The sequence below is a fragment of the Lissotriton helveticus genome, chromosome 11 (genome assembly GCF_964261635.1).
Source record: "Lissotriton helveticus chromosome 11, aLisHel1.1, whole genome shotgun sequence".
In the NCBI taxonomy this organism is placed as follows: Eukaryota; Metazoa; Chordata; class Amphibia; order Caudata; family Salamandridae; genus Lissotriton; species Lissotriton helveticus.
The window spans coordinates 458,013,810-458,037,612 of record NC_136072.1 but is presented as its reverse complement, the minus strand read 5'-3'; the positions used below and the strand labels follow the sequence as shown (position 1 = coordinate 458,037,612).

At 45.7% G+C, this 23,803-nt stretch overlaps 1 protein-coding gene across 4 annotated transcripts in view; it reads left to right on the top strand.

Annotated features, from left to right (window-relative positions):
- SLC18A1 (solute carrier family 18 member A1) overlaps positions 1-23,803 on the top strand; it is a 320,481-nt gene that overhangs the window by 151,752 nt on the left and 144,926 nt on the right. The gene's annotated exons all lie outside the window — the stretch shown is intronic.

Genomic DNA, 23,803 nt, shown 5'->3' with positions numbered 1-23,803 from the left:
TTTTCCAAATGTACTGCCTTGTGCAGCACACATGGAAAATTCAAAATGCTATTGTTTGTTTATGTGTAGGAAGATGTCCATTCCTGCACATAAACAAACTTTTGAAATATGCCTTTTTGTCACTTTTATGTGTGCTGCATGAAGCAGCACGCATGCAAGTGACAGGATGGCATTTCTAGGATTGTTTATATGCAGAAAGGGACACCTTCCTCCACATAAAAAATCCTCCCCTGCACGCAGACACCCTTGCATTTGGTGCAAGGGATCCTGCATTGGCGCTCAATTTCTAAATGTAGCGCCATCGCAGGGGGAAACACAAGGCTGCACCACATTCTTGTAAATATGGTGCAGCCTTGTGTTTCAGAAGTGGAGGAGGGAGTAGTTAAGCCAGGAAGGCTAACGCCTCTTTCCTCCACTTCCTTGTACATATCCCCCTCAGTATCTGACTCTGACTGCGCTAAATATGCAGTGGCATAGAAAGTAAGGGTACGTCAGGTGCTGCTGTCCTCCCCACCTCGCCCCCAGTACATTTTCAGCGAATTTGGCTGGAAAAAATGCAATAAATAAACCATTTATTTCGGCTTTACACATCGCTCAGATTTATATTTACAATTGCCTGTCTGCCAGCTCTCTGTATTTTGTCTCAATCCAAATGGTGTTTGGTTTGACAAATTGTAGAATATGTATGTTTTTGTTGCCATATTTTGCATTATTTGAGGATTTAAAAGCATAGCCTTTAATGTCACAGATGACAGGGTCAAAGAGAAGGAGAAACAGAGAAGCGTGTAAAAAATAAAAAATAAACTACTAACACCCAATGATGTGAAATTCATTTACAAGCTTCTTTTTTATAATTTAGAAAGATTTATAAATACATTGCCAATAACAGAAACATAAATGAGCCAGTGTTAGTCAGTGTTGAATGGGGATGTGATCTCTTCTTGTTATAAGTAATGTAAAAAACAAATCAAGACACATTAGGGAAAGGCTGTCAATATAATAATTTATTCTGCTTCTTTTGTGAACATTTCCTAATTGAAATGCATCTTAAGCTATTGCAGATCCACAAAGCTATTTTCGCTGCTATAGTGGACCTATCCAGTGTATTACTGGCACACACGCCCCGTTATCATAGCTTTTTTTTGAGCTTTTCCATCTTGAAATGCTCTCATTAATTTAAGTGTATATATAGGGGGGTTTACCCAAACATAGTCACTGGGACCTGGGTTGTCTAAGTACTAAGAGGGAGGGGTCCCAGCGTGAGTGTAACAATAAGCATACAATTTATACAAAAAATTTACAGAAGCAACGAATGAGTCCCCATTGTTTTAATTCACAATGAGGATGGGTATATCAAATATATTATCGATTGATTACAGAGTATAATCGGTTGTACAGTGCCCCAAGGGGAGGAGGAGGTGATTAAGTGAGGATAGTGTGGTAAAGGGAATTGTGACAGTAAAATCAACCAGGTATCAGAAATGCATTTGTATGATAATTCAAATACAAACAACACAAGACCATCGGTTCAATGCATCAATAAACGTATCCCATACTCCACAAATACAATTAATGTCAAAATATAGGCGTGAAGTTGACAAACATAAGACAGTTGTCGATGTTTCGACCCTCAATATGTCGCAGGGATTAGTAGAGCCCTTGCAGCGGGGTCTTCATCAGGACAGCGTACGGGGCGGGCAACCTATTAAATATATATGAAAGGAAAATATTCTATTGGTTACTCAAATGGTCGTATGACACAACACGATTGAATTTAAGATCAAGCACACACCAACAAAGAGCATACCGTGATAGTTAATGCTCATCTAATAAAGGGCTTGCGTCTCCGTTGGATTTTTCATTACTAAAGAATGGAAAATAAAAAATAAAAGGAGATTACACTTAAAAGGTGGGGACCATGAGGTCTGAGAGCAGCGGAATAGACGTACTGTTAGTCCGTTGGGAGGCGTGGTAGTGCCTAACTTCAATGATATGCATACTTAATATAGACTCACATTGTGAAAGTAATCAGAGCGATGGAGGTCGAATCAGGCCCACGGACGGCGAATATGGCAGTGTCTGGAACAAGACATTAATAGTGAGTTAGAATTAAAATTAAACGCCCTGCGGGAGTGGATAACTCCGCATCGCTGGCGGGTTTGACAAGGCTTACCCAAGACGTGAGTTAAGTCGGCACTCGGTCCGAGGGTATATAACTGGAAAAGGGGATCACTCCGTAGTATCTGTGAGGGAACACAGAGAATGGGTCATGAATTAAGGTTCAGAATTTGAATACAGGTTGCTCAATAACAGAGCCCGCGGTCACATGGAGGGAGAACTTACCATACGCCGACTGGATCTGGCATGTACTGCCGCTCGTGTCTGCAATGGCGAACCGAGCTTCCTGGTTTGGTTAGTAACTATGGGGACGGCATCACGTGACTCTCAGTCAAAGTATGGACATAGAAAAAAGAGAGACCGGGGCGTATAGTGCGACTGGGATGAACATGTAATCGCTATTATTACTAAGAGACCATTGTTATAGTTAGAGTTGTCTGGATAATCATAAAGCACTCATTAACATATCAGCTAATTAGATTGTAGCGCATTGCTGCGATCACTCGGAGAAAAATAGTGACATGATGAGCGACAGGCAGTGGGTTCGGTGCACATAGGATAATCACAATTAGAATTAGTACGGCGTACCTATCATAAGATGGTAAAGCCGTTACATGTACCATCAGTGAAAAATGATTAACAATTAGACATGGAGAAACATAATCATAGATGTAGATGTGCATAAACGCTTCATTGCTGTGATGGCGTACCTCTCCCAAGAGGGTATACGCCAAATCAGGTCAAGAATATCTCCATTGAATATTAAACATAATACGGATTTAGGGTAGTGTTGCTAGTTGGGAAAAAGAACTGTCATGTTCATTGAGACCATTCAGGATAGAGTCAAAAAAGAGCATCCACTTCAATTCTTGTGTGTTTAGAATACTTGAAATGTTCCCACCTCGGGGTCCCAATACTGCCTTTTCTAACACCACCCACCGAAGACTTTCTGGGGGGTGTGCAGCAAGTTTGAAATGATCTACAAGTGGAGCGCCCTGGACCTCACACCTGATCCTGCTCATGTGTTGGAGAATTCTTACTTTAGCCTTTTGTTGGGTTTGACCGATGTAGATCAATTTACATGGGCATATTATCACGTAGATAATGTTAGATGTGTTAAAATTTTTATATTCAAAAATCAATTCTATCTTCAGACATCAGGTGTAGCGATGGGGGCACCCTTTGCTCCAGACGTGGCCATTCTTTACATGGCGGCTTTCGAGGATGACACTGTCCTCAATGACTTTAATCCATTCAGAGACCAACTCAGTCTCTGGATGCGATACATAGATGACATCCTGTTAATCTGGAGTGGGGATACGGATGGATTATCTTCTTTCTTCATATGGCTGAATCAGCAATCCCCTCATCTCAAATTTACGAGCCAATCAGACAATAAAACTATAAATTTTCTGGACATTACCATCTACGAGGAATCTGGGATTCTACTTACTAAACTCTATCGCAAACCGGCTGAAAGGAACTCATTGTTACAATACAATAGCCGTCATCCGCGCGCACTCCGTGACAATTTGCCATTTGGGCAGTTCCTCCGAATTCGGAGGAACTGTTCCAACAAAGACCACTATTTCAAAGAATCTGAGGATCTTGCAAATCGTCTTCAACAACGGGGATATCCGAGACGTCTGGTCAAAAAATCAAGGAAACGTGCTTGGTTCTATCCAAGAGAGGAACTACTTTCTCCTAAAGACAAGGCGAACCAACAAGAAGACAGGATTGTATGCGTAACAACATTTACTACCAAAAGTAATCAGATTAAACGCATAGTGAACCAACATTGGCAATTAATATCTGATGATGTCAACCAAATGGGCACACCGCTACACGCTTTCAAGAGAGCTAAAAGTGTTAAAGACTATGTTGTGCGGTCTTTTTTACCAAGTCCAGATGATCCCACCATTACCTCACTATGGAACTTGCCACCGGTTGTAGGCCATTTTAAATGTGGCCAGTGCAAGGCCTGCAATACCACAATACCAACAAAGGAATTTGTACATCTTCAACATAGAATCCAGCTCAAATCCCACAGCAATTGTAACACATCTAACATTATCTACGCGATAATATGCCCATGTAAATTGATCTACATCGGTCAAACCCAACAAAAGGCTAAAGTAAGAATTCTCCAACACATGAGCAGGATCAGGTGTGAGGTCCAGGGCGCTCCACGGCGCTCCACTTGTAGATCATTTCAAACTCGCTGCACACCCCCCAGAAAGTCTTCGGTGGGTGGTGTTAGAAAAGGCAGTATTGGGACCCCGAGGTGGGAACATTTCAAGTATTCTAAACACACGAGAATTGAAGTGGATGCTCTTTTTTGACTCTATCCTGAATGGTCTCAATGAACATGACAGTTCTTTTTCCCAACTAGCAACACTACCCTAAGTCCGTATTATGTTTAATATTCAATGGAGATATTCTTGACCTGATTTGGCCTATACCCTCTTGGGAGAGGTACGCCATCACAGCAATGAAGCGTTTATGCACATCTACATCTATGATTATGTTTCTCCATGTCTAATTGTTAATCATTTTTCACTGATGTACATGTAACGGCTTTACCATCTTATGATAGGTACGCCGTACTAATTCTAGTTGTGATTATCCTATGTGCACCGAACCCACTGCCTTTCGCTCATCATGTCACTATTTTTCTCCGAGTGATCGCAGCAATGCGCTACAATCTAATTAGCTCATATGTTAATGAGTGCTTTATGATTATCCAGACAACTCTAACTATAACAATGGTCTCTTAGTAATAATAGCGACTACATGTTCATCCCAGTCGCACTATACGCCCCGGTCTCTCTTTTTTCTATGTCCATACTTTGACTGAGAGTCACGTGATGCCGTCCCCATAGTTACTAACCAAACCAGGAAGCTCGGTTCGCCATTGCAGACACGAGCGGCAGTAAATGCCAGATCCAGTCGGCGTATGGTAAGTTCTCCCTCCATGTGACCGCGGGCTCTGTTATTGAGCAACCTGTATTCCAATTCTGAACCTTAATTCATGACCCATTCTCCGTGTTCCCTCACAGATACTACGGAGTGATCCCCTTTTCCAGTTATATACCCTCGGACCGAGTGCCGACTTAACTCACGTCTTGGGTAAGCCTTGTCAAACCCGCCAGCGATGCGGAGTTATCCACTCCCGCAGGGCGTTTAATTTTAATTCTAACTCACTATTAATGTCTTGTTCCAGACACTGCCATATTCGCCGTCCGTGGGCCTGATTCGACCTCCACCGCTCTGATTACTTTCACAATGTGAGTCTATATTAAGTATGCATATCATTGAAGTTAGGCACTACCACGCCTCCCAACGGAATAACAGTACGTCTATTCCGCTGCTCTCAGACCTCATGGTCCCCACCTTTTAAGTGTAATCTCCTTTTATGTTTTTATTTTCCATTCTTTAGTAATGAACAATCCAACGGAGACGCGAGCCCTTTACTAGATGAGCATTAACTATCACGGTATGCTCTTTGTTGGTGTGTGCTTGATCTTAAATTCAATCGTGTTGTGTCATACGACCATTTGAGCAACCAATAGAATATTTTCCTTTCATATATATTTAATAGGTTGCCCGCCCCGTACCCTGTCCTGATGAAGACCCCGCTGCAAGGGCTCTACTAATCCCTGTGACATATTGAGGGTCGAAACGTCGACAACTGTCTTATGTTTGTCAACTTCACGCCTATATTTTGACATTAATTGTATTTGTGGAGTATGGCATACGTTTATTGATGCATTGAACCGATGGTCTTGTGTTGTTTGTATTTGAATTATCATACAAATGCATTTCTGATACTTGGTTGATTTTACTGTCACAATTCCCTTTACCACACTATCCTCACTTAATCACCTCCTCCTCCCCTTGGGGCACTGTACAACCGATTATACTCTGTAATCAATCGATAATATATTTGATATACCCATCCTCATTGTGAATTAAAACAATGGGGACTCATTCGTTGCTTCTGTGAATTTTTTGTATAAATTGTATGCTTATTGTTACACTCACGCTGGGACCCCTCCCTCTTAGTACCCATTAATTTAAGAGCATATCCTGTATACTTTGCTTATTATATTTAGGCATTTGAGACTATACACACCAAGTAGAAAAACAGTGCTTGAAAGAGAACATTTACTTTAAGAAGAGGGATCTCTAACATTGGATGGTGTATAAAGAATAGGGGGCATATTACCAAGCAATAGCGATAATTAGCGCTATTGCCTGGTTAGAGACAAAAAGGTATCGCCGACCAGCGGCGATTTTTATCGCAGATAAACCTTGGTATTACCAAGGTTTATCGCAAATGCGATAAAAATCGGCCGCAATGCATGAATATTGCTGAAAAGTCAGCGATATTCATGCATTACCGAGCTAATGCTCTTAGCCATGTTATCCACCTCCCATTGGATAACATGGCTAAGAACTGCTCAGGGCAGGTGTTAGCTTTTGGAGATATTTGTGCTTAGCGCGAATATCTCCATAAGTTGGTAATAGGAGATAGCGATGTTAGCGACTGTTTCCAGTCGCTAACATCTTGGCACGCCCACTTTGCATGTCATTAGTGATAAATTTCTCTGACATGCAAAGTGGTGCTCAAGATGGTCGCTATCTCCTACTAGCTGTCGCTAACTGGTTTTAGCCACAGCTAGGTAATAGGGAGATAATTTTATCTCCGCTTTCTTGGCTTTTAAAGCCAAAAAAGCGGAGATAAACCCCCTTGATAATATGCCCCAGGGTGTGTGCGTGGACAGAGATGCCAGATTATCGAAATCAGGGTGTGGTAAGCGAGGGCTAGTGCAGATGCAGTTGGCAAGGTAATAGGAAGTAATGACTGGCACAGTAATACCAGCAGCAGTCCTGGAAGGTAAAAGTGGTAGGGTCGGTTAAGGGGGGCTTTCGAGGGACAATGCCTAGGGAAAATGAATTATTTATTTAATTTTCACTCTGCATCCTCCCTCGAAATCCGCCCTTACCCAACCCCACTGCCCCAATGCTGTTACCTGCATGGTCCGTGGCTGAATAGACAGCTCACCTCTTTTTGAGACACAGAAAAGTAAAGTAATTTGCCCAATATCACACATTAGAAACCGCTCAACAGGTATGGAAGATCAATTTCTAAGGTACTGGACCAAATTTACCTTGTTATGTTATGTTATGTTATGTTATGTTATGTTATGTTATGTTATGTTATGTTATGTTATGTTATGTTATGTTATGTTATGTTATGTTATGTTATGTTATGTTATGTTATGCTATGCTATGCTATGCTATGCTATGATGTGTTGTTACAATAAACTTTACTCTATGGCTTTTTTTTTCTTTTTTGATTTGCCAGACATGTAAAAAGCACTCAAATCCTTCTCTGGAGTCTAATCTACCTCCTCCAATCCATAACTGACACTATTTATGTACATAAATGCTGTCATACATTGCTCAGACACCATGGGTTCTTATAATGTGTGCAATTATGAAACATACTGCTTACAAAACAGACTTCTGAATTATTAAGGAAATGTTTGAAACACCCATATTAGTAAGAAGTATGCTCATACAATCATTACATGAGTGCTTGTTCTAGATAGCATTATAAAAAATGAATAATAATTCAAGTTCAAAAGTAAATACCACATACAGAACCAAATGAAATACATTCGCCATAATTCACTTAGATTTGATAGTGTAGATACAAGACCCTTCACATAGGTAGAACAGAAAGACCTTTCCTATTGTTATCATCATAACATCTTTATCTGGTTGTAAAAGCAACCATAAAAGAGCATGAAAACACAGCACAAACAGTCATACACAGAAAACATGTGCAATAAATACAAAGATAAAATGAATAACCAAACAGTGATCAGAACTGATAAAAGCCCCACCATAACAACAACATGTTAATCAGTCAGGTCTAGAAACAGCCTATAAATCATGATCATTTGGAAGCAGCAGCAAGCAGGTACATAAGTTCAGGACGTACTTGCATAAAGTACAGGGACTTCAACAATCAGATGATGAACTGCTTTCTGGCCACACTAAAATATTTAGAGAACATTATGAAATGTAAAGTGTCTTGTGGAGAACTATTGTCTCAGCCACATGGCGACATGGTGTCCCGTGCCCTTCATGCCACTCAAATCAAGCTATCATGGCTGATGAAGGCTGAAATTCGGAAACCGGTCCTTGGATGCTTGTTTCCAGTCCAGGGAGGACATGGCTTGGCAGTTCGGTATGGACTGTTCCCATGGGGCACAGGGTTAAGACTGATTTGCATATGGCTGGGTTGAAATTGGAATGGCATGGTGAGCAAGAAAATGACGGATTTAGGCCCAGATTTCTGTACTGGGGAGAATGTATGACATTGTTCTGCATTCTGTCAATCAACTGTTGTTTTTGCATTTGTCACCCAGAGTGGGACGGGTATGCTCAGACATGAGTCTTGTGCTCTCCATGCCACTGGAATCAAGCTATCCTGACTGATGAGGGCTGGAAGCCCGAAACCGGTCCTAGGATGCTTGTTTGCAGTCCAGTTAGGACCTGGCTTGGCCGTTCGGGCTGGTCTGTTCCCATGGGGCACAGGGTCAAGACTGATTTGCATATAGCTGGGTTCAAACTGGAATGGCATGGTGAGCAGAAAAACGATGGATTTAGGCCCATATCTCTGTACTGGAATGAAAGTATGACATTGCATTCTGTCCTTTAACTGTTTTTTTTGCATTTGTCGCCCCAAGTGGGACGGGTATGCTCAGACGTGAGTTCTGTGCTCTCCATGCCACTGGAATCAAGGTATCCTGGCTGATGAGGGCTGAAAGCCCAAAACCGGTTCCAGGATGCTTGTTTCCAGTCCAAGGATGACCTGGCTTGGCAGTTCGGGCTCTACTGTTCCCATGGGGCACAGGGTCAAGACTGATTTGCATATGGCTGGGTTCAAACTGGAATGACATGGTGAGCATAAAAACTATGGATTTAGGCCCAGATCTCTGTACTGGGGAGGATGTATGACATTGTTCTGCATTCTGTCCATCAACTGTTGTTTTTGCATTTGTCAACCCGAGTGGAACGGGTATGCTCAGACGTGAGTTCCGTGCTCTCCATGCCACTGGAATCAAGCTATCCTGGCTGATGAGGACTGAAAGTCCAAAACCGGTCCTAGGATGCTTTCTCCAGTCCAGGGAGGACCTGGCTTGGCAGTTCGGGCTGGACTGTTAGCATGGGGCACAGGGTCAAGACTGATTTGCATAAGGCTGTGCTCAAACTGGAATCGCATGATGAGCAAAAAAAGACGGATTTAGGCCCAGATCTCTGTACTGGGGTGAATGTATGACATTGTTCTGCATTCTGTCCATCAACTGTTGTTTTTGTATTTGTCACCCCGAGTGGGACGGGTATGCTCAGATGTGAGTCCCGTGCTCTCCTTGCCACTAGAATTAAGCTATTCTGGCTGATGAAGGTTGAAAGCCTGAAACCGGTCCTAGGATTCTTGTTTCCAGTCCAGGGAGGACATAGCTTGGCAGTTCGGGCTGGACTGTTCCCATTGGGCACAGTGTCAAGACTGATTTGCATTTGGCTGGGTTCAAACTGGAATGGCATGGTGAGCAGAAAAACGATGGATTTAGGCCCAGATCTCTGTACTGGGGTGAATGTACGACATTGTTCTGCATTCTGTCCATCAACTGTTGTTTTCTCATTTGTCATCCCGAGTGAGACGGGTATGGTCAGACGGGAGTCCCCTTCTCTCCATTCCTCTGGAAACCGGTCCTAGGATGCTTTCTCCAGTCCAGGGACGACCTGACTTGGCAGCTCGGGCTCTACTGTTCCCATGGGGCACAGGGTCAAGACTTATTTGCATATGGCTGGGTTCAAACTGGAATGACATGGTGAGCATAAAAACTATGTATTTAGGCCCAGATCTCTGTACTGGGGAGGATGTATGACATTGTTCTGCATTCTGTCCATCAACTGTTGTTTTTGCATTTGTCAACCCGAGTGCAACGGGTATGCTCAGACGTGAGTCCCGTGCTCTCCATGCCACTGGAATCAAGCTATCCTGGCTGATGAGGACTGAAAGTCCGAAACCGGTCCTAGGATGCTTTCTCCAGTCCAGGGAGGACCTGGCTTGGCTGTTCGGGCTGGACTGTTAGCATGGGGCACAGGGTCAAGACTGATTTGCATTTGGCTGGGTTCAAACTGGAATGGCATGGTGAGCAGAAAAACGATGGATTTAGGCCCAGATCTCTGTACTGGGGTGAATGTACGACATTGTTCTGCATTCTGTCCATCAACTGTTGTTTTCTCATTTGTCACCCCGAGTGGGACGGGTATGGTCAGACGGGAGTCCCCTTCTCTCCATGCCTCTGGAAACCGGTCCTAGGATGCTTTCTCCAGTCCAGGGACGACCTGACTTGGCAGCTCGGGCTCTACTGTTCCCATGGGGCACAGGGTCAAGACTTATTTGCATATGGCTGGGTTCAAACTGGAATGACATGGTGAGCATAAAAACTATGGATTTAGGCCCAGATCTCTGTACTGGGGAGGATGTATGACATTGTTCTGCATTCTGTCCATCAACTGTTGTTTTTGCATTTGTCAACCCGAGTGGAACGGGTATGCTCAGACGTGAGTCCCGTGCTCTCCATGCCACTGGAATCAAGCTATCCTGGCTGATGAGGATTGAAAGTCCGAAACCGGTCCTAGGATGCTTTCTCCAGTCCAGGGAGGACCTGGCTTGGCAGTTCGGGCTGGACTGTTAGCATGGGGCACAGGGTCAAGACTGATTTGCATAAGGCTGTGCTCAAACTGGAATCGCATGATGAGCAAAAAAAGATGGATTTAGGCCCAGATCCCTGTACTGGGGTGAATGTATGACATTGTTCTGCATTCTGTCCATCAACTGTTGTTTTTGTATTTGTCACCCCTAGTGGGACGGGTATGCTCAGATGTGAGTCCCGTGCTCTCCTTGCCACTAGAATTAAGCTATTCTGGCTGATGAAGGTTGAAAGCCTGAAACCGGTCCTAGGATTCTTGTTTCCAGTCCAGGGAGGACATAACTTGGCAGTTCGGGCTGGACTGTTCCCATTGGGCACAGTGTCAAGACTGATTTGCATTTGGCTGGGTTCAAACTGGAATGGCATGGTGAGCAGAAAAACGATGGATTTAGGCCCAGATCTCTGTACTGGGGTGAATGTACGACATTGTTCTGCATTCTGTCCATCAACTGTTGTTTTCTCATTTGTCACCCCGAGTGGGACGGGTATGGTCAGACGGGAGTCCCCTTCTCTCCATGCCTCTGGAAACCGGTCCTAGGATGCTTTCTCCTGTCCAGGGAGGACCTGACTTGGCAGTTCGAGCTCTACTGTTCCCATGGGGCACAGGGTCAAGACTGATTTGCATATGGCTGGGATCAAACTGGAATGGCATGGTGAGCAAAAAAACGATGGATTTAGGCCCAGATCTCTGTACTGGGGAGGATGTATGACATTGTTCTGCATTCTGTCCATCAACTGTTGTTTTTGCATTTGTCAACCCGAGTGGGATGGGTATGCTCAGACGTGAGTCCCGTGCTCTCATTGCCACTAGAATTAAGCTATTCTGGCTGATGAAGGTTGAAAGCCTGAAACCGGTCCTAGGATTCTTGTTTCCAGTCCAGGGAGGACATAGCTTGGCAGTTCGGGCTGGACTGTTCCCATGGGGCACAGGGTCAAGACTAATTTGCATATGGCTAGGTTCAAACTGGAATGTCATGCTGAGCAAAAAAAATGATGGATTTAGGCCCAGATCTCTGTACTGGGGAGGATGTATGACATTGTTCTGCATTCTGTCCATCAACTGTTGTTTTTGCATTCGTCACCCCGAGTGGGACGGATATGCTCAGACGTGAGTTCCGTGCTCTCCATGCCACTGGAATCAAGCTATCCTGGCTGATGAGGGCTGAAAGCCCTAAACCAGTCCTAGGATACTTGTTTCCAGTCCAGGGAGGACCTGGCTTGGCAGTTCGGGCTGGACTGTTCCCATAGGGCACAGGGTCAAGACTGATTTGCATATGGCTGGGTTCAAACTGGAATGGCATGGTGAGCAAAAAAACGATGGACTTAGGCCCAGATCTCTGTACTGGGGTGAATGTATGACATTGTTCTGCATTCTGTCCATCAACTGTTGTGTTTGCATTCAACATGGTGTCACTGGCTGATGCCAGAAGATGGTGTAACATATTAAACCTAACCCTAGCCAACACAAATCTTTCCATCCCATTGGATACCTGGGCTAAGTAAGGCTCCAGGCTCTGAAATGTTTTTAAAAGCATATGTCCCCACACTATGGGTTGTGTTATCTGCTTGTTCTCTAGGTAACAAAAGGCACTCTACAACCAAGTCTTTCACCCATCTCAATTCTAAAAGGGACAGCGAGTAGGCACTTAAAAATATAACTGCCTAGCATAGGTTGGCAAAAGCAGCCTTCACATAGACAATCCAGGGAATTCTGCTCACTTGGTGAAGGGAAAGGCAGTGTGTGCGAATATGTCTGTTCAACCCGAGACCCTCCCTGGTCCAGAATGTAATCCAGCACAATAAAGGAGTAAGGGTGACTATGGCTAAATATCGAGAGCCAAGCTCCTTGTGGACGGAGAAGGCCAGGGTGCTTTAAGAAACCTGTGCCAGCAGTCTAAAAAATTGATTTACGGCAGACTGGATTTAGTCAGTCTTTACATACCTCACTGCCATAATGGACCTGTGACACACTTCCTTTTTTTAAACTTAATTTATAATTTTCAGATACATGACCAACACCACGTTTCATGACAAAATACATAGGATACGATTGTAGTGGCGCAAAGAAATAGCAAAGCTTATGAGTATTCCACAATTGCGTTGAGAAGATAGAGTACACCATAGGTCCAAAGCAGTAGCCATAAACAATGTCCAATTGACAGTCCTGATAGGCATTACCTTGTTAGGGAGTGGTGCATTGCATCATCAATGGAACTAGAGCGGAAAGAATCGATGTGCTGCAGGAGGGGGGAAATTAGTTGCAGTGTGAGCAGTGCATACTTAACATGGGGGCAGTAGTTACAGGTGGATCAATCTTGTGAGGATATGCCCATGCAGGTGGGTGTGTAGGGGTTGCCAGATATTCTGTGGGTGAGTTGTGAGGTGCCGCATGAGGGTGTAAAGTTCACTAGTTGTGTTGCAGAATGTAGAGACTTTGGAGCCATTGCGCTGCCTTGGGGTGGCGTTTCCTCCCCCAGCACACTGCAATCTTTCGCTTTGCCAGCAAATGTGCCAGTGCAGTTCAATGCTGGGAACCCTTTGGGATGTTGTGAATATAACCTAGCACCACTAGTACCAGTGACACACATTTGGCCTGATAGATTTTGAGTAGAATGAGTGGCAACCAAGAACCCAACCTGCCCGCAAAGCTAACTAATGCCCCCTTGGCCTTACCACGCTCATATGTCCTCCCATCAACTAGGGGCTTCCACTTTTTGGTAACATCAAATAACACCCCTAAATAGGGGAAAGGCTGAGACTTTAGTCAGGTTGTGATTGGCCACCTTAAATGTCTTAGAACTAGTGGACCAAGGACCAACTGCCATGAGATACATTTTTGTAAAATGTAGTGCCAGATTCAAAGTACCCATAAAGGTAAGAAACATGGCCACTAATAGCTGCATCCCCAAAGCGGTACAGGCCATTAGAACTGAATCATCCGCATATAATAATACCGGGAGTGATCTCATTCCCACTCTCCGACAATCTACCTGAAGAAAGAAGGGCTTAATGTAGAGGGTGAACAGGAATGGTGCAAGAATGCATCCCTGGCAAACACCACTACTTATTTGAAATGGCCAGGTGCAGTCTGCACCTTGCAAAAACCTCATTGATGCTGAGGTGCAAGAGTGCGGGTCTGATAAAAAAAACTGCAATGTTTTGGCCCAACCCTATCCCCAGGAGCAGTCCCCATAGCTTAACACAGTTATCCCTATTAAAGGCGGGCTTGATGTCCATTAATGGCAAGTTGAGAGATACCGACTGGGCGACTGTATGCTTGTTGATAATTAAGTATAAATTCAAACATTGATCAGATGTAGACCTATCGGGCCTAAAGTCATATTGAACCTCTTATTGACATTGACCCACACCATTAACCTATTTAGAACTACACCCCCCAGAACCTTAACTACAGTATCAATCAATAAGATAGGGCAACAGCACTAGGGGTTGTCCTTTTTCCCCTTCTTTAAAACTGGCCCAATAACAGCCGTAGACCATGAGGGGCAGGGCGGGGTTTGCAGTCCAAGATGGTGGTCGCTTAAACGACGTGCTCTGAGCCGGGGCACCTAATCTGAACAAAATCCGAAATTCTCTACCTCATTCGAAGGCTGGATAAAATTCGAGGACCTAGCTGCCTCTAAATGGACAGCTCTACCAGAAACTCTGATTCTCCGTGACGACCGGTGAGCTGAGTTCCAGAGTGCGATGACCTCCGGTACACCACTGGGCCTGGACTGTGGGAGGGGCCTAAACAGCAGCGGGCTCACCTGAAACTGAGCCGGGCTGAATGACCCTGAGGCCGGCTGGCGCATTGACTTGAGTCCCCGGGCTGGGGCCCCTCACCCAGTGCCTTCACTTGTCGCCTGGAAAGACCCGCTGTGACCGACTGTCATCGGAATTGCCCACAGTGAGCTAGAGCACCCCTGCCATCAATATACGCTGCAGGAGAGGCCATACCTGTTCGGTGCAGGCGGCCAGTCCGCCATTTGCGAGGCTACTGCTCCCCTTGGACCTGCAATGTTGCATCCATCAGCAGTTGGCCCATTTCCTGGTGCGACTGCGCGGACCCACCCGAGACGCGGGGTGTTTGCCTGTACCGTTAGAAAATGCACTGGCCTTCCCCCCCCATGGAGTCCGCTGCTCCTTGATGCCCTTGGGCTAAGTTGCGCATTATAAATCTCCTTTATTATTATTATTATTATAATCAGCCGTCAGTGAATCGCAACAATAAGGAGCCTCGGGGGGCAGAGTTCAGTGTGGTGATCTGCTGGAAGTGGCCTGACATCGACCTGTTTGGTCTCGACCCGGTCCTGCCTGTGCAACCTCATGAAGAGCTGGATAACTGGCCGGGACCAAGGACGCTGGTCGCGGTGGTGGTGTGAAAGTCACTGAGTCCGCGTCCTGTGTTCCTGATAGCGTTGCAGAGGGAGCCTACATTTACAGGTCAGTAGGGAGGCCCCCCATTGCATCCCGCTGTGGGGGTGCAGAAAAGTACAAAAATGGGCACCCTCACAATGATATAGCATACGGTCCAGGATCCCCCCATACTTGACTTTCTACACGTGTGTGGCCTCTTGGTAGAGACAATTGTGGGTTGTGGCGGTTGGGCACCAGGTAGTACATTTCAATCTCACCAAGAGTGGATGGTGCCCCTGTCTCTAGGAGGTGATAGCCCCACATTACGGCCATTGGTTTGCTCTTCTCCAGCCAACTCGAGCCCCCCTTCCCTGCGTGGGTTAGGGCTTCACTAATATGACAGTTCCACAGCTGAAGCACAGCATTGACATTCATACTCTCGGCTACACAGCATGTGAGTGCCATTCTTTATCAATGAAGGAGTCTGATTGAGGGCACTGAACAGAATGGGACCAGCAGCTTGGGTTCACTTGTGGCAGGGTCACCGTAAGGTTTCGAGGCACGACAACGGATCTGTGGATTTCATATAAATAAAGTGGCTTCCACAACTAGACACAGCAGCTAAGCATTGAACATTCAGGTGAAGTATACTGTCCCCATTAGTGGTTGCTGCTGGCGGAACAACACCACTGTGATATCCAGAGGTAGAGGCGACAGCACCAATTAACACAACAGTCGAATATCGGCATGCTCCAAAAACGACCCATGACCACAAGTACCCAATAGCTAATCAGCAACTTGGTTTGAGACACTAATCTAATATTGTTGTCATTAACTACAGCCACTTGCCTCCTTTGAACTTCAGCTGCGCGCATACAAGTTGTAGAGTTTGAGTTGATCCATCGTATAGTCCAGTGCCACCCAATCATCCAATTCGCTAGTAATCATGGGCAGGGGAAAGCCGAGAACAACCTCCATATCCGGGAAGGCAGGGTCGCTCTCACCGCTCTCGGAGCACTCATCCAGTCGTTCGCGTCAAGCAGAAGCGGGGACTGTAGCTAATTCCCCAGTGGATAAATTGTACATAATCTTGAAAAAGATATGAGATTCGAATCCGCGCTGGAAAATCAATTGGGCATGATCTCAGTGGAACTCAACTTACTCAAGGACGACCATAGAGAATTAGCTGGCAAGGTGAAGTCCACAGAGTAAACTTTGGAAATAATGGTGCCACAAGTGAACGCTCATGAAGAACAATTATGTCAAATGCGCCAGCAGATTGACTCCCTCCAAGCTCATGCAGATGATGCGGAAGGTCGGGCCTGACACAATAACCTCAAAATTGTTGGGTTCCCAGGGGTATCAGAAGGCCCTAACCCAAAGACTTATATAGGGAACTGGTTGAAAACTAGTGTGGCCCCTGCCGGTATGGCTGCACACTTAACTGTTGAGAGAGCTCACCGAGTCCCTACACTTTGGCCAATACCTGGTGAAAACCCCTGCCCAATATTGGCCAGAATTCTGAACTACAGAGTCTGTGACCATTTGTTACAGGCAGCAAGAGACAATGGCCCATTACAAGTAGAAAACGTGAAAATCCCGATCTTCCCCGACTACATGCTAGCTGTGCAGCGCAAACGTTTTTCATTTATGGAAGTTAAAACTCGGGTCCGGGCAGGAGGCCTCACATTTGCCTTACTGTTCCCGGCGACATTGAAAATCATATATAACCATCTCTTTTATTTTTTGATATGCCGGAAAGTGCTTGGGATTTAGCTGGACAGGACCTTCCCAAATACTCTACCCGCCAGACGGATGGACTCTGTGCAGCCGAAATCACAACATGCCCCCCAGAGACGCAGAAGGGGTCTCCCTACACAGAGTACAGGCTCCAGTCCTCCGCCACGACAGCAGGTGATGGACCCAGTATTGGGTTACAGTTGTACTGTTAGTATTTTTGCCACATAGTCCGATGTCGGGAAGGGGGGTTCGGGGGTCAGGATTATTTTTGATGTGTTTCCAGACTGCTCTCATCCTCCCTTATCGAATACTGCAGTGCACTCCCAAGCTTCTGCGTTAACGCGATGGGCACAGGGATGGAATCTATTAGATGTTTGGAGATCCCTGCATGTTTACTCTCACCCCCACAAGTTAGATACCAGATTGGTTACTGGGTCACCCTTGTGAGCCCCTGTATAGTGTACCATAGGTACCCAGGGCATAGGTGCACCTTAGGCCTACCAGGGGCTGCAGCATATATTGTACCACCCCTAGTTTGCCTTCCAAACTGACACCACACTACTGTTCCCACAGCCTGGGTAAGGTGGTGTAATCACCCTTACTTAGATATAGTATACCTATATCGACCTTTATATATAGACACATATACACCTATAAGCCACTCCTATGGTAGGCCTCGACAATCCTGGAGGCAGAGTGCTTGGTTTTATGTGAGAGGGTGCTCTGGCATGAGCTGAGCCCCTCTGCAGCTTTCAGAACCATCTCCTTATAGCTGTTCTATGATATAGCCATACCATATACTCTTAAGTGCATTATAATCCTCGTGGTTAATGCTAACTTTGGTTTGACTTTATCAAAACATGTTGTGTAAGGTGTCAAAAACTTTGGAATACTACCCCCCCCCCGCCAATTCTGGTGGCAGGGGTAGCATTCCACCCTTCTAGAGGGAGAAGACATGTAGTTACTGCTTTATCCGGTTAAAATTAAACAGAGCCTCGGCATCACAAAATGGATGCTGCTGCCACAGACACGAGTCTGACCACCTGTTGCTGGATGAAACTCCAGGCAGGGGAGGCCTGGACAATAGGTTCCTGTCCAGGGAGGTGCTGCACCTCCCCAGACAGGGGGTTTGTGTATTGGGGCAGGGAGGGCTGCATTCAGTGAATGCATCTAGACACTGCCTGGGGCACACAAGGTGCTCCATGCATAGCCCGGTTCAAACCAGTTGCTGGGGAACTCCAGCCCCAGCTCTGGTGCGAAACTGGACAAAGGGAAAGGGGTGTAACCACCCCCTTCTCAGGTCCACCCATAGGAGGGACCTAATCAGGTAATCCAGCCCCCATCCTTAGTATAAGTATAGGAGCTGTGTCCCTGGGACTTTGGATTATCCTGGACGAATCTTTGAAAGACATATCTTGGACCTTCAACATTCCATTCTGACTGGAAGATGGAAGACATCTCCCTTGTGGTCAAGGAGTGACCACCCTGTGCAAACAGGCACCAACAGCAACTTTGCTGGTCTGCAGTTTCAAGGCTCCTCTCCAAACCCGAATACTCTGCGACTCAAGAACTGGACTTCCAGACTTCTCTGACACCGACCCACATCCACAGCAAAGCTGAGACCCGTGGCAGACACGAGAGACATGGGACCAGACATCTTGGACATTATGCATTTTGCTACCTGCACTCCTTTCCTGAAGCTTCAGTAAGTTGTGCATTGGGGTACAAGAAGCCCCTGCCCCGAGCATCATTTGCACTGAAGCCCAGGCCCCCCACTCCGCGAGTGTCCCGTGGGCCCCGCCTTTGCATTTGAGCTTGATGTGTCTTCCCAGTTCCTTTCCCGTTGCCTAGTGAGCCCCCTGAAGATGCCATCTTGAATCTAACTTACTTTCCTAATTGCCCCGGGCTTGCTCCAGCTTCCCTGAAAAGGAGAAGCAACATAGACCTTGCTGGTCTGCAACAGAGCCAATATTGACATCCTGCATGGGTTGTGGTTGCCAAGGCTTGTTGGGTCCAATCCGGACACCAATGCTGCAGTCATCTAGATCCACTATGGGACAGCTTGAATCCAGCTCCTGGTCATCGTCGATGCCTCCTGGACCTCATGGCTGAAGAGACAATCTCACCTTCTTCACCTTAAAGCACCCAACATCGCCTGGTTCCTTCCTGGTTCCTTCCTGGTCACTGGCTAGTGACCCAGATTCTGTCCCCTCTGCTTTCAGGTTCTTCACATCTCCGATCCACCCTTGGATCCACCCGGACACTTTTCCTCTGGTCGCCTGCAGAACTTCCTTGCAGCTCTTCATAGAAAACGACTACGAAACCCAACATGAAAAGATACCTATGCACCCGGCTTCCCTGGGTGAGATAACACGAGTACTCCGGTGCTCCCGTGGGTCTTGACTCTCGAAGTGTCCTACTTTAAAAGGGTTCCATCCTAGTCCATCCAGAAGTGTCCTTAAATTGTAACTTTGTATCTTTTACGATCTCCATAGAAAGTCAATGGGTACCCGCGCCTGTGTTTAGACACTGCACGCGGCTCCCGTAGGTCTCCTACTTCCTAACCCTTGGTTGCTTAGTTTAGCCCCAGCGATTCTACAGGCCCTGGGCCTACTTTCGAACTCTCACGTGGTACTTATACCACTTTCTTAGTATATGGTTTGTGAGGCCCCTAGGGCATAACGTTTACTGTTATGTTATGTTATGTTATAGTGATTTTTATATCGCGCACAATTACTCGTCAAATACTCCACAAATCCTGGCGCGTAAAATTACCATGGCCTGACGGGCAGGGGTGTAAGCCACCTGGTTAAAGAGGAAGGTTTAAGTTGTTTTTTAAACTGCCTAAAGTCCTGAGTAGAATGGAGTTCCAAAGGGAGGGAGTTCCATGCTGGGGCTGTTTTCCCAGAGAGGGAGTGACCTCCAAGCCGCATCCTACGGAATCTGGGAATCACCATCCGACGTTGAGTGGCTAAGCGCAGAGACCTACTAGGAGCATAGAAAGCAAAACTCTTCCTGAGGTACATTGGTCCAGGACCATGCAGGGCTCTGTGGGCCAGGGTGAGGGCTTTGAATTGCACTCACTGGGCCACGGGAAGCCAGTGTAGATCTCGAAGGTGCTGCCTTACGCTTGTTCTTCTGGAGATGTTAAACAGAAGTCTAGCCGTGGCATTCTGTATGGTCTGCAGTTTTTTTACCAGATAACCCGGGATGCCAATGTACAGGGCATTGGCATAGTCAATGCGAGAAAGAATAATAGCCACAGCGACCGTTTCCTTAGCTGGCCTGGGAAGCAGGGCAACTTATCGTATATTAACTGTGTGACTTGTATTGTATGTTTACCTCTGACCTCATAAAGAGTGCAGAGGGTTTGTGTTTAGATTAAATACATATATATTTGATATATACCTTGTGTGGTGTCCTTTCATTTGGTATTCAAGGGATTATATATGGTAAAAAACAACTTGCTTAACTCGCCTACTGAAGTCTTAGCCTGAAGACTGCTGGTTCATGCTATCACTAGGATAGCTTTCTATAAGGTTGACTTTACAACCACCATCAATAAGGGTCGATTAGACTGGTGCAAGGGGCCCACTAGAACTAGTGGACATCATATGCCAGGCTAACTTCTCAGGGAACAGCCATGGCCAGATCCTTCGAATGGGAGGCCTTTAATGTTGAAATCTTGACAGTATCCATGTGCTCCTTGGTTGGGAATACGGAGGGAAACGATCAGGGACATAACAGACCCGGAGGGGGTTTTGCAGGCAAGAGAGGTGGCAGCCCAGGTGAGCGAGGATGGGGCAGAGCCTTTACAGGCAGCCAGGATAAGATATGCAGAATTATCAGAACGTTTGAGGATGATCGACTTTAAAGCATACACACTTTGCACGCATTCTGAAGCAGATAGAGCCGGCACACTATTAGTGCGATTAATTAGACCTCAAACAACCCCCACTCCCATATTATCGATAAATAATGCCAACACACGTTGATCACCTCCCAGACTGAGATAAATTCTACCTTTCAAGAATACTATGCAAACCTACACACCGCTCCTCTTCTAGACATGACAGAAGCTATCACTTCCTCCCTAAATGTAGAACACCCCACTATTTCAGACTCAAAAGTCAAGGAATTGGCTTCTCTGATTACTACAGCGGAGATCCGTACGGCGGTTAAGGCACTAGCCCGTAATAAAACGCCGGGCTTGGATGGGTTCCCTATTGAATTTTTGCAGCAACATTGATCCCTAAATTACTACAGGTATACATTTCCTCACTTTAAGAGGGCAAACTGCCTCCCACTACCAGAGAAGCATTAGTCACTTCCCTGCTGAAGCCAGAATAGGCTCCTACTGAACGTACGTCCTACACGCTCCAATCGATCCTTAATACCAAGATAATCAGTAAGATTTTGGCGTTGCGGCTTCTCGCCTTACTTCTCCAGCTAGTACACACAGATCAATGCGGGTTTATACCCAAACGCAGCACCTCACTAAATATTCACCGGCTACATGCCTTACTACATGCAGCTTCTGCAACAGCACCGTTCGCTGGATGTTTATCATTAGATGTACGCCAAGCTTTTGATACCCTGAGTTGCCCCTATATGCTGGCTGGATTGACCAAATTGGGGCTTCCACGTCATACTGCAATTAAGTAAAATTACTATACACTAACCCTACCGCCCGTGCTAAGACTGGGTCGACTATCTTACCCACTTATTATGTTTATCGTGGAACACGCCAAGGCTGGCCCCTGTTGGCCTTATTGTTTTATTACTGCTAGAACCTCTAGCACAATATTTGCATCAGGTTATGGTCCCTTACGGTATTCTAATAAATGGTACAATCCATACTGTGTCACTCTATGCAGATGACATGCTGCTGTATTTTCAAGATTTGAACAAAAGCATGCACATGATAGCTGCTGTCTTATCCCAATTCAGGGAAGTCTCGGGATTATGTCTCAAAATCAGTAGCGTATTCTTTCTATGATACATATACCAGCCCCTATTTACGTTTTGGCCGGATGCAATTCAGATTAGAACCCATACATTTAAATACTTAGGAATGTACATCTATAGAACCAGTGTAGATACAATAAATGGGAATGTGGTTAGAACTATTAACTCACTTTGCTCCCAGATCTCTTTTCGAAATACTTTGCCATTGACAGAGGCAGGCTGTTTAGCTGTGTACAAAATGGTCATGTTACCCAGACTTCTCTATCACTTTGTGAACCCCCCGGTTTTTCTCCCGGCAAAGTTTATTAAAACATTGGACACCCTATTATCCTCCTTACTTTGGGGATTGGGTAGACATAGATCAGCATTGGCCAAGATGCTGCTTCCTAGTGCTGCAGGCAGGATGGGGGCACCTGATTTTAAAGCATGCTGTATAGTCGGGCAACTACAGTGGCTGGCATATTGGCTGGCCGGCCATAATTTATTTGAAATAGGCGCTATAATGTCCGGGGGCTGACAAGATGCGGAATCCTCCTTTTCTGTTACATATAGCGTTGCACTATTGGAAGCAGGCTCACAAATATGCAAAAATACCCTTCCCATACACCCGAATATCATGCTCTGTGGCCTACCCACCAGACGAGAAATAGTATCAATGGCTCGGATAAGGGGTTGGACACATATGGGTATAGTCAATCAATCAATCAGGGGTTTGTAAAGCACTGTACTCACCCGCGAAGGTCTCAAGGCGCTTGGTGGATGTGGGGGGAGCAGCTCCGGATCAGTCAAAGAGCCAGGTCTTGAGGTCCTTCCTGAATGTGTGCAGGGTCAAGGGCGTCTGATGTTCACCGGGAGCTCATTCCAGGTTTTGGACAGTCGGTGATTTCTTCTTAGATAGTAACCTGATGCCCCACTAGGAATTTGTATGCAATAATGCAGTACCAGCAACCCTATTTCTCTCACATGCAGCAATTACGCAATTTATTTGGATATATTGGCTGGAAGATCAGAAGGAACCTCCCACATTTCAATTATTGAAGTCTATCCACATAATGGGACATGGCCATCACCATGTTACATGGTTATACTGAGGGTTGAAGGAACATCTGAATACCCCACTACGGCATCTTAGACAAAAATGGGAAACAGTACTCGTACGAGAATTGGAAGATAGAGAATGGGCCCTAGTGTTAAGAACACCATAGGCGAGTTTCTCGTTATTGCCAACTGAAAACAATACAACTGTTCATATTACACAGGGCTTATCTCACCCCGAAGGCACTACAGAAAATGTACCCTACTGCTTCTTCGGGCTGTCTGAGATGTCCTGCTCAGGATGCTGATTTTATTCATATGTTGTGGTCCTGTCCAGTGTTGGGTGGTTTCTGGTCGGAGGTCATTCAGAGTCTATCATCATTAACATAATGCACACCTTGGGAGACTATAGAGGCCTCTATAGTGTCCCAAGGTGTGCATTCTGTTAATGATGATAGACTCTGAATAACCTCCGGCCAGGTGTCCCGAAGAAGGTGAAGTTGCTATGCCGATTTGCGGGATTAGCCCTGCTGCTCGCAAAGAGATTGATTACACAGCGCTGGAAATCCCGCACAGCACCATGTGAAGGCAAATGGAGGGAGGACGTTCTCGGATGGGCCGTAGCGGAGATGGAAGCACTGCAACGGAAGGAGTATAGGGGACTGGGAAAACGACCAATATCCCTAGACTGAGCACAACTGATAGAGCTTTTAAGGCAGAAACAGAAGAGATGTTGGAGGGCTCTCACAATGCACAGGAAGACTATGGTGCTGATATTTGATTCC